Raw genomic sequence first — 12,155 nt, forward strand, 5'->3', positions numbered from 1 at the left:
CATAATAGACCCAAATAATATAAAGTACCTCGGTGTGACTTTAACCAAGCAAGTAAAAGATCTGTACAATAAGAACTTCAAGACACTGAGGAAAGAAATTGAAGAAGACCTCAGAAGATGGAAAGATCTCCCATGCTCATGGATTGGGAGGATTAATATAGTAAAAATGGCCATTTTACCAAAAGCAATCTACAGATTCAATGCAATCCCCATCAAAATACCAATCCAATTCTTCAAAGAGTTAGACAGAACAATTTGCAAATTCATCTGGAATAACAAAAAACCCAGGATAGCTAAAGCTATCCTCAACAATAAGAGGACTTCAGGGGGAATCACTATCCCTGAACTCAAGCAGTATTACAGAGCAATAGTGATAAAAACTGCATGGTATTGGTACAGAGACAGACAGATAGACCAATGGAATAGAATTGAAGACCCAGAAATGAACCCACACACCTATGGTCACTTGATTTTTGACAAAGGAGCCAAAACCATCCAATGGAAAAAAGATAGCATTTTCAGCAAATGGTGCTGGTTCAACTGGAGGGCAACATGTAGAAGAATGCAGATCGATCCATGCTTATCACCCTGTACAAAGCTTAAGTCCAAGTGGATCAAGGACCTCCACATCAAACCAGACACACTCAAACTAATAGAAGAAAAACTAGGGAAGCATCTGGAACACATGGGCACTGGAAAAAATTTCCTGAACAAAACACCAATGGCTTATGCTCTAAGATCAAGAATCGACAAATGGGATCTCATAAAACTGCAAAGCTTCTGTAAGGCAAAGGACACTGTGGTTAGGACAAAACGGCAACCAACAGATTGGGAAAAGATCTTTACCAATCCTATAACAGATAGAGGCCTTATATCCAAAATATACAAAGAACTCAAGAAGTTAGACCGCAGGGAAACAAATAACCCTATTAAAAAATGGGGTTCAGAGCTAAACAAAGAATTCACAGCTGAGGAATGCCGAATGGCTGAGAAACACCTAAAGAAATGTTCAACATCTTTAGTCATAAGGGAAATGCAAATCAAAAAAACCCTGAGATTTCACCTCACACCAGTGAGAATGGCTAAGATCAAAAACTCAGGTGACAGCAGATGCTGGCGAGGATGTGGAGAAAGAGGAACACTCCTCCATTGTTGGTGGGATTGCAGACTGGTAAAACCATTCTGGAAATCAGTCTGGAGGTTCCTCAGAAAATTGGACATTGAACTGCCTGAGGATCCAGCCATACCTCTCTTGGGCATATACCCAAAAGATGCCTCAACATATAAAAGAGACACGTGCTCCACTATGTTCATCGCAGCCTTATTTATAATAGCCAGAAACTGGAAAGAACCCAGATGCCCTTCAACAGAGGAATGGATACAGAAAATGTGGTACATCTACACAATGGAATATTACTCAGCTATCAAAAACAACGAGTTTATGAAATTCGTAGGCAAATGGTTGGAACTGGAAAATATCATCCTGAGTGAGCTAACCCACTCACAGAAAGACATACATGGTATGCACTCATTGATAAGTGGCTATTAGCCCAAATGCTTGAATTACCCTAGATCCCTAGAACAAAGGAAACTCAAGACGGATGATCAAAATGTGAATGCTTCACTCCTTCTTTAAATGAGGAAAAAGAATACCCTTGGCAGGGAAGGGAGAGGCAAAGATTAAAACAGAGACTGAAGGAACACCCATTCAGAGCCTGCCCCACAGGTGGCCCATACATATACAGCCACCCAATTAGACAAGATGGATGAAGCAAAGAAGTGCAGACCGACAGGAGCCGGATGTAGATCGCTCCTGAGAGACACAGCCAGAATACAGCAAATACAGAGGCGAATGCCAGCAGCAAACCACTGAACTGAGAATAGGTCCCCCGTTGAAGGAATCAGAGAAAGAACTGGAAGAGCTTGAAGGTGCTCGAGACCCCAAAAGTACAACAATGTCAAGCAACCAGAGCTTCCAGGGACTAAGCCACTACCTAAAGACTATACATGGACTGACCCTGGACTCTGTCCCCATAGGTAGCAATGAATATCCTAGTAAGAGCACCAGTGGAAGGGGAAGCCCTGGGTCCTGCTAAGACTGAACCCCCAGTGAACTAGACTATGCGGGGAGGGTGGCAATGGGGGGAGGTTTGGGAGGGGAACACCCACAAGGAAGGGGAGGGGGGAGGGTGATGTTTGTCCGGAAACCGGGAAAGGGAATAACACTTGAAATGTATATAAGAAATACTCAAGTTAATAAAAAAAAATAAAATAAAAAAATAAATAAATAAACTCAAAAAAAAAGAAATACCCAATTAAAAAAAACCTAATAAATAATCGAGTCTAATCAACTAAGACATAGTTATTTGTAAACAAAGAAAAAGTTGAATGCATTCTCAGAGCTAGGGTTGATTCAGTTTTCTCTCAGTCATGTGAATGTGAATTGTTCATGCAAAAATCTTAAAAGAGGATTTTGATTGTTACACAGAAAAATCTCAGCTGTATGCTACCTGGCACCAGTGTAGACTAGCAGGACACAGATAAAGTAGGTCTGACAAGAGGTTATTGTTGTATGTCTAATCCTATAAATGAATTGTAGTACTGTTTTGTTTTCTGTCTGTCTGTCTGTCTGTCTGTCTGTCTGTCTGTCTATCTATCTCAATATCTATCTATCTATCTATCTATCTTCTTCTTCTTCTTCTTCATCATCATCATCATCATCATCATCATCATCATCATCATCATCATCATCATCTATCTGTACTCTTGGCCTTGTACAATAAATGACTAAACTAACATATAATTCTCCTATACAATGGAATATTATGTGACTAATAAATGAATGAGGGTTTGCCCTATATATGGATCAAATACAAGTTTCAGAGCATATTATTAACTGCAAAAAGGAAGTTATAGAAGCAATGCATATATGAAAGGCAGAAATACATTTGTAGCCTGAAACCACAGATATATGAATTATTCTTATTATGCATTGTTCCATATACTTGAATTTTGAATTATGTGAGTCAAAAATGGAATTAATCTTTCCAAATTGAAATAAAGAAGAAATAAAATTAAAAAAAAAAAAGAATTTACCATTACCTTTGAACCTAAGTCTGTGTTTGGCCCGCATGCATTTCCTCTGCAAGCCTATGGCTCCTTAACTGTCATGGAGACACAGCTGGAGGGGGTTTTCTTGACACAGAACTCCCAGGTCAATCCACTTGTAGAATTTGGGGTAAATATGTTAGGCATCTAGCACCTCACGAGAGACTTTGAAGTTGTGCATTCTGTGACCTCGTTCTGTAACACCAAACCCAGATGTCAGCTCAATAATATACACTCTAGGAGAGGGTCCCACCTCTGTCCTACCGTGTTAGTCATTTGAGTAATTTCTTCTGTTCCTTGAGATAACCCCTGATTCAAACCCCTGGAGGAAGCCAGCCCAAACCACCTCTACCGACGAGCTTTAGCTTCTGTTCATACCAGTCACTCTCTCTTGCTGTGCAGTCATTCCCTCTCAGTTGAAAAGTTCTCTCCTAGAGGGCAACAGGAAACTCACAAGATAGAGGAAGGTCATAAAACTTACAAGACTCAAGAGGCCCCGCCTCTAGGTTGTGTAAGCAGCAAACAGTAGCTGGGCAGAGGACTCTTCAGTGGAACTTCCTGCAAGCTGCAGGGAGCTTCTATGATGCAGATGCCTGGAGTCACCACTTGTGTTGGGAGGGGGGTTTTGGTGATGAGGGTGCCCGGAGGTCACTCATGCTCTTGGAGCAACCCCAATAATCTCATCGGCTAAACTTGGGTACAACAGTTTCTCCCCTCTCTGTTGATGTTCTGTTTGCAGTGAATTGACAGACATCTGTCCACAGGAAGAGTCGTACCGCCTCTCTCTCTCCCTCTTCCCTCTCTTCATACTTTTTCCTAGCTGTCGTTTGCAGTCACTATTTGAGGGACTAGAGAGAAAGAGTTACTAAAATGGCCAGGGGCGTTACTCTTTCCAATAAACGTGAATCTGACTGAGATGGTAAGAGGGAACTTGCAATCACCTGTCACCACCACATCTTGTCACTTGAAGCATGATTTACAAGCTAGAAGAGACAATGTGGTTCTATTTTTTTTTAAATGCCATGTGGTCCCTAAATTGAAGCTAAGATTTGGCTGAGATACTTTACTGAAGGTGCATATTTTTTTCCCTCCAACACAGGAGGAAATCGTACCTCTGACAGGCTTCTTGGGAGCAAACCTGTCCATCTGCATTCTGGGTTTTTCTTAAGGGATTGCGAAGACTAATTTTTTCTCCCTACATAATCTCCTCAGACTGACTTTTCAGCCTGATTCTCATCAGATATGACTTGACTCTCATTACAATGCAGCACAGTAGAGACCCTTCTGGAAGGGGCTTGCTGATGGATACCGTGGGGTACAGTGCCAGATGGGGCTGATGCTGACTGGCTATGTCAGGCAAGCTTTCTCAGAGTAAATGCTGCCTGAGTAGGATTTTAAAGATAAACAGATATTTGCTTAATGTTTGGAAGGAAGAAAAGAATGTAGCTCTTAAGAGTCTGCCATAAAAAAATGTCCACTTGGATTTCCTGATACCAGACCACAGGTTTGTGGTCTCCACTTCCATCAAGAAATCAGGCTGCTTGGGCTGCGCGACCTCTGGGGAAGATTTGATCTGCAGCCTCTTTGATTCCAGTCATCTGCAATTTGCACAACACACCCTGGCAAGCCTTTCCCTCATCCCCTTGTTTTGTCTCCAAAAGATGCATTAGGTAATGTCCGTGAGTGAGTCCAGGCTCTCTGAGAAGCAGATGTGGGGGTGGCACTAACCACAAGAGATAGTATGGACAGCATCCTGAGGAAAAATGGAGAGAGGATGGGTGAGTTGCTAGGTGCTGGCGTGGTTCTGATGCTGTCGAAAAGAAGGGGAATGAGGAGGGTGGACAGACAGAAGGCTCTCCATCCTCAGTGTTGAAGGGTGTTTGGCAAGTTGTTGGCACAAAAGCCTGTTAGAGGCACAGTGTAGTTAAGCAGTGTGATCCCTAATGTGAGCCCCTGGTTGGCAGTCACACTGTCTCTCCAGCATGTGGTGATGATGGCTAGAAGGTCACACTGCTGCAACCGATGTGGCCCTCACTGACAGAGATCTGAGATGTCCATTTTCATGGCCACCATGCCTGCATCTCTTCACGACATTCAACCATGGTATGGTTTGAATCTGAAACTCATGCTGTGAATGCTTACTCAAAGGCTAGAAGCTAGCTGCAAGGGAGGCTTGGAACCCCCAGAAGGTGGTAACTGGTTGACAGAAGCAGGTCACTAGAGTGGACCTTTGAAGGCCATGACCCCTTTTCTGTCTTACACTCTGCTTCCTGTTCATATTATGACAGGAACAGTATCCACCATACACTCGAATTGCTCCGTCATGCCTCAGACGGTCCTGGTCAGCAGACGCAGCAGATGAACTGGAGACGTTCCCTGGGTACAGTCATTCTTGTGGTGTTTCTCCTCAGTTCTGGTTGGTGAAAGACAAAGGCTATGACTGGGTCTGTGCTTGGATCACTCTCATCTTCACAGCAGGCACTCTCCAGGCTCATTAGTGTCGCTTGCCTGTGGCCTCCAGCTACATCAGAATGCAGTTTCTGCTTTCACGTATATTCACCACTAAGGTGCTTCTGTTTATTTCTGTGTGTAGGGTGTGTGGGACCGTGAGACAGGCATAAGAAACGGTAAGGCTGAATGCGATCAAACCCAATGAATCTCAGAGTCTAGAACTGCAGGAGTGGAGCCAATTTCCCCCTGCTTCTGAAGCACAAGACTACACATCCCATGAGGACCCTGGGCACTGGGGTCACATAGCACAAACACACAGAGTTCTCTATGTTAATGAGGTATCTAGATAACCCTGAGTCTTTAACCCATGAGCTACCCTTCCTGGGCCTTCCTCCCTGCAAAATGTATCTACTCCCTGGTTCACCCCAAACAAAGTGTATGCGTTAACATCCACCATTAAAGGAAACAAGCAGGGTTAGTCTGACCCTTCATTAAGGATCGGCGCAGAACGCAGAAAGGCCTTCGTCTTAAAGAGCCAGGCCTAGAACTCTTGAGGAAGGGCCTTCTTTCCTCTAGCCCCTCCTGTACTCTAGACATCCATTCCCAGTCAGACTGGGTCCTGCTCACGGAGGACGGAGAGGAGACCTGGAACCACAGCTTTCATCCCAGACTCCGCTCTTTCCCCTTCCAGTCCGGCAAAGGAAGACTCAGACTGTGGAACACTGTTTCCGACTTTGTTCTGCCTCCCCTGAGCAATGCGTATGACATCTATGTGCCTGCGGCCCCTTGACTAGGAATGACCTCCATTGGCTCCTATATTTGAGTGCTTGGTCATTAGGGAGTGGCACCACTTGACAGGGATTAGGAGATGTGGTCTTGGTGAAGGAAGTGTGCCCCTGAGGGTGGGTTTTGGAGGTTTCAAAAGCTCAAGCCTGGCCCACTGGCTCTCTCTCTCCACCTGCTGCAGATGTAGAACTCTCAGCTCTTTCTCGAGCACCATGTCCGCCCGCATGGTGCCGTGCTTCCAGACATGACGACTGTGCACGGAACCTCTGAAACTGGAAGCCAGTCTCAGGTAAATGCTTTCCTTTATAAGAGTTGCGGTGACCATGGGGTCTCTTCATAGCAATAGAACTCCGACTAAGACCATCCCCAATAATTATTGTTTTCTTCCCCAGACTCTCTCTCCTTCCCTCCCCCATTTCTAGACAGGGTCTCGCTATGTAGCCCAGGCTAGCCTCGAGTTCACCATCCTTCTGTCCTAACATCCATCATGCTAGGATCACAGGTGTGTGCCCCATGCTTGACCTCTGGCTGCTGAAATAGTTTGCTTTCAAAATGAATTGAATTAAACCCATACCCATGTGTCACGAGGTATAGAGAGCAGAAGGACTTTGGGAAAGTGGCAAGTTCTGAAAAAAAATCTTAGTAAATCTGAATTTAGGTCACCAGGAAGCAATGGCGTTGGCACTTGTGATCTCGGTTTTCGGCATCTTCCAATGGCACGCCTACTTCTCCTGGACAGGGCTGCTGTGAGGCTGTTTGCTTTATGATGTTCCGGCCATTCTGTGGTGGGAGATGCTATAACTCAGTTACTCATCCCTTAAACAATCCCCAGAGAACAGATCCAGCACGGATGTAGTTCTAGGGGGATGAAAAAGTATCGTCTTCCAATGGAGATGTACACCTCTTCCTGTCAGACAGAGACGGGCAGACCTGTCAGGATGCCTGCTGTGCCTTCTAGAATCCTTAGGGCAGAATTTCCCACTTTTATGGTTGCACGCTGCCTACAAAAGGGCTTCCTACTTCCTTGAGAAGGATTTAAAAAAGAAAATCTAACAATTGTAGGTCGTGCTGGGTTCTACAGAGATAGGCTCCATCAGCCTGTGTCAAAGAAAGTCTGCTTCTAGGCCACTGTAGGCCAAGTTTGGCTTTGCTCTGATAACGAAATGACCCTTAAGCTTCAGGGCCTTGCCAACACAGGGCTTCGTTCTTGTCAAGGCCAATGTTGATTTCCATTCTAGAACCGGAGTGGTCTGAAGTTTTGTGTCCCAAGGACCCTATCACCTTGGATGTCCTTAGGACTAATAGGTCACACCTCTTGAAAATGGTCACAGCTAATAATTTTAAAATAACATTTCTTGCCTGTTAAGATGTATTTTCAATAGAATCCTTAGGAATAGGGATTTTTTTTCACAGTACACATATGTATCAATATAACACACTTGTCTTCATTACTGTGGTTTTAAAATTTCAGATTTAATTTTATGTGCATGGGTATCTGGCGTGCATGCATGCCTGTGTGCCACACCTATGCCTGCTATTTGTGGGGGGCGGAACTGGAGTCATAGATGGTTTGGAGCCTCCGTGTGGGTGCTGGGAATTGAGCAGGGGTCCTGAGTAAGAGCAGCCAGTGCTCTCCACTCCCAAGCCCCTCCCTCCAGCTCCCGTCTCTGCTGAGAGGGAGTTCACTGCATGGAGTACTTCTTTTTTTGCATCACTGGACACCTATTTCTGTTTTCTTCTTGACCATAACCGATACAGCGACATGCTTTCTCTCTCCTCAGAATGGAATCACTGTTGACTGATATGGGTATATATCTTTCCTATCGAAGACCCTTCTGGACCATTGTTTTATGCCAGTAGTAGAGGAGGACCCCAACAGTTCTGTGTCTTCCCTAACACTTGGGGCCACTCACCAAACTGATGCCAGCTGTCTTGGTGGAGGTACAGGGATACCTTCTCTTGGCTTTGGTTTGTATTTCTTGCATGACTAATGATGACCTACACACATACACAGTTGCAAAGGGTCTGTTTGGTTTTTAAAATTGAATTTATTTTATTTATTTTTTACCTATTTGGCTTTTTCTTCAAGGCCAGGGTCCCTTTATGTGCCATGCCCCGACTTTCTTGTGTGTACCTGCTGACTGGATTTCTTTTATCCCTGAAGACAACATGGACGGGATCTTGGGAACATTTCAGGGGACAGAGAATATTTTTAGGATTCACATGTGGTGAAGCGGTAAGGAAAGAGGACTCACACTGACTGAAGGCCCGTCGTGCCTCAGGTGGCACGGCAGAAGCTACACAGAGACGCGGTGTGGTCTGCTGGTGCTCAGAGATCAGTTGATTCCTTTCTGTGCTTTGATTTCCCCTCTAGAGAGAGAAATCTATTCCCTTGGGAGTATGTGAAATTATGCCTCCAGTGGCCATTTTTGGGGTGAACAGATGACTCTGAAGTGTGATGGAGGCTTAGAGATGAACGCATATGCATTTGAAAGCTGATCTGTGTCGGCCATCGAAGTAACAAAAACGTATCTTGATCCCGATTGCACTGTAATATAACGATGTATATTGAATCCCACATGGTAAACTCTCCCATCATGCACCACCCTAACCGAGTGTATCCTCACATCAAAATACTCTTTCAAAGATGCCTTTGATGGGGAGTAACCTGGAGAATTGTCCTCACCAATGGGTTTTGTGGTAAAAATCCACGTTGGACTAGAGTCTTTTCTAGACTCATCTGCAGCAAATACATGTAGGGAGCCATATTGGATTTGGGCCTGGCCGCTTTGTGACTGCATAGCTCAAGGTGGCTATGTGACTCTGGGCTGTATGGCCACAGAAACTCACCCCTAAGGTGGCTGCTGTAAGATTATGAGATTGTTGGACAAAAGCTTCTTCCAGGAAGATTCCGGGAGCAATCACAGGATGTTTCAGCCTGAGCAAACACTGGATGTCCCTGAGCAGATTCCTGAGAAGGGTTCGACCTTTTCTAAGAACATGTCCCCAGAAGACTGTTGCCTCTTTGTTTAAGGAGGATATCTTGCAGTTTAGTGATTCGCCTTATATCCTTGGGCACTTCCCAATACTCCCCCACCCTAAGCTTCAATTCCTGCCTCAGAGCTTTAAATGCTGTACATTCCTCTCAATAAACGAGACCTTGACAACAGAACTTTGCTTGGTCTCTTTCTTCTCTTCACCCCTTTGACCCGCAGGTAGAAAGCCTCTTTGGGACCCGCTGGATGGGTCAAATACAGACCTGAAATGATCTTCAGTTATCAAATCTGCTCCGTCTTGATCCTATATCAAAACTATTCTTGACCTTGCAGGAATTTCCCGTCTGTTACTGCATTAGTGAAAAGAATTAAAGTAAGTAAATTGGGTGGGATTGTGAGCACGCATCCGCCAGTGGGAAGACAGAGGAGTATAGCTTTGAGGTTCCTCAGCATGGGCAAAATATGGGTTAGAGACTATATATATATATATATATATATATATATATATATATATATATATATATATGATCAATGGTTTAGACAGTTGTTTTCTTTTTTATTGGTTAGTTTGCTTACATTTCAAGTGGTTTCTCCTTCAGGTTTCCCCCCACACCCCCACTCCACCCCCTTCTCCCTGCCTCCATGAGGGTGCTCCCACCCCACATCCCTATCATTCCCTTATGCTGGGGCATTGAGCCTTCCCAGGACCCAGGGTGCCCCCTCCCATTGATGCCAGACAAGGTCGTCCTTCGCCACATAGGTGGAGCCAAGGGACCCACAATGGTGCTCTTTGATTGGTGGTTTAGTCCCTGGGGGAGTTGCTTTCTTTAATAAGTAAAACTTTACTAATACAAATGCCAAGCTGTAGCTCTAGGCGTTTAATGTTTATATATAAATATACGTGGGGAACCTTACTCTCGCACATGACAGTGTTCCAACTGCTTGCTCTTATAAATAAATCTTTATTAATACACAGCCATGCCCGTTGCATTATTTGTAGTTGCTTCTATGTTACAAGGGGAGGAACTGAGTAGTTGGACAAAGACTGTATGGTCCGAGGGTGCAAAATATTTACTTTTTGGTCATATACAGGAAAGGTTTGCTGGCCCCTATCTGGAGGTCAAGATTATATCAGCAAAGTAGGAAAATGGGTGGAACTGAAGACATCATTAAGGGAAATAAACCAGTTTTAAAAAAGCAAAGACTATACCCTGTTGTAAATGTGTATCCTAGGCAACATGTAACCACAGAGATAAAATCACACACACACACACACACACACACACACACACACACACATCCCCATTCACACACACACACATCTGCATGCATAGGCATACACATGCACACACACACACACCACAGACAAACACACACACACACACATCCTTATTCACACACATCTACATGCATAGGCATACACATGCACACACACATACACACACACACATCTACATGCATAGGCATACACATGCACACACACACACACCACAGACAAACACACACACACACACATCCTTATTCACACACACACATCTACATGCATAGGCATACACATGCACACACACATACACACACACACATCTACATGCATAGGCATACATATGCACACACACATATGCACACACACATATGCACACACACACACACACACACACACACACACACACGATATAAAGAGGATGAGAGGCAGGGGCATTTGAGACCATTAGGAGTAGGCCTAGTGGGGAGAGAGGGGTAAAAGCAGACAGTGCAGTGTGGGGAATTCAGTCACCTTGAGGGAAGATGACTGTGAACTCTGTCACTGTGGGCCATGGGTATGGGCTCTTACGTTTTAAGCTCAGAAGCATCAGAGGTATAATAGCTTCTTCCCCAACATCACCAGTACGAATCAGCTTCCTCGTTACTGAACTTCATCTTAGAAACTCCTGTTTCTGGAGACATCTGGTTTACTCGCTGGGCGTGGCCCAGGAGGGACACTCCCCCAAAGGTCAGCACTGTGCTCAGGAGAATCGACTTTTCCTTTAGCCACTTAGCTCTCAACCCTGAACACAGGCACCTCCTATAGGCATGTTTCCGACCGACGTCTTGCTTTCTTGGGCAAAGCCCCTGATGTTCTCCATGCTCCGTGTGGTCCCCTAGCACTGACATAATCAGGGAGGTCCGGGTCTTTCAGGAGGTCTCCCAAGTTTCACAGCACAGCACCCTCTTTATCCATGGATTTGCTTCCCACAATTGTATGGAGTTACCTATAGTCCACGTGGTCTGAAAAGCATTAAAAGAATAATTTCAGATTAGCTGTTTGTGAGCTTTAAGTAAACTCGACTCTGGTACAGTGTGGCCATTGATCTATGTTATTTAATATCAGGTATTATCATTCTCATAATTTAAACACTGGCACGTCCTCAAGCATAGGGCCTAGGATTTTGCAATTTGACTTTGGAATGCGTTCCTGCGGAGGAGGTGAATGGGCGTTGCTGTGTTTCCTGCTGCTTTCAGAGTCACAGGAAGGAACCCTTTATAAGCAGAGCCTCAAGGAAATGGTTGGGGACTCTGTTTCAGCCCCCCCCCCCGCCCCCCGTGGGTCTGGATTCCAGGCTCCTACCATATCAGTGGCTCTTGGGGAGACAGATGGGACTTTTGAGAAGAGGGTTCAAGTTTTCCGACTTGTACACCGTGAGGACTTTGCAGCAAGTCATAGAAACATGTGGATATTTTTTTTTCCTCTCTTTCAATCTTCGACAGACAAACTGGGGATCTTGTTCTGGTAGCAGATTTTCCCCCTTTTGCAGAAAAGAATCTTGGCCTGTGCAT

This window comes from Rattus norvegicus, chromosome 3 (assembly GCF_021556685.1).
Source record: "Rattus norvegicus strain SHRSP/BbbUtx chromosome 3, alternate assembly SHRSP_T2T, whole genome shotgun sequence".
NCBI lineage: Eukaryota > Metazoa > Chordata > Mammalia > Rodentia > Muridae > Rattus > Rattus norvegicus.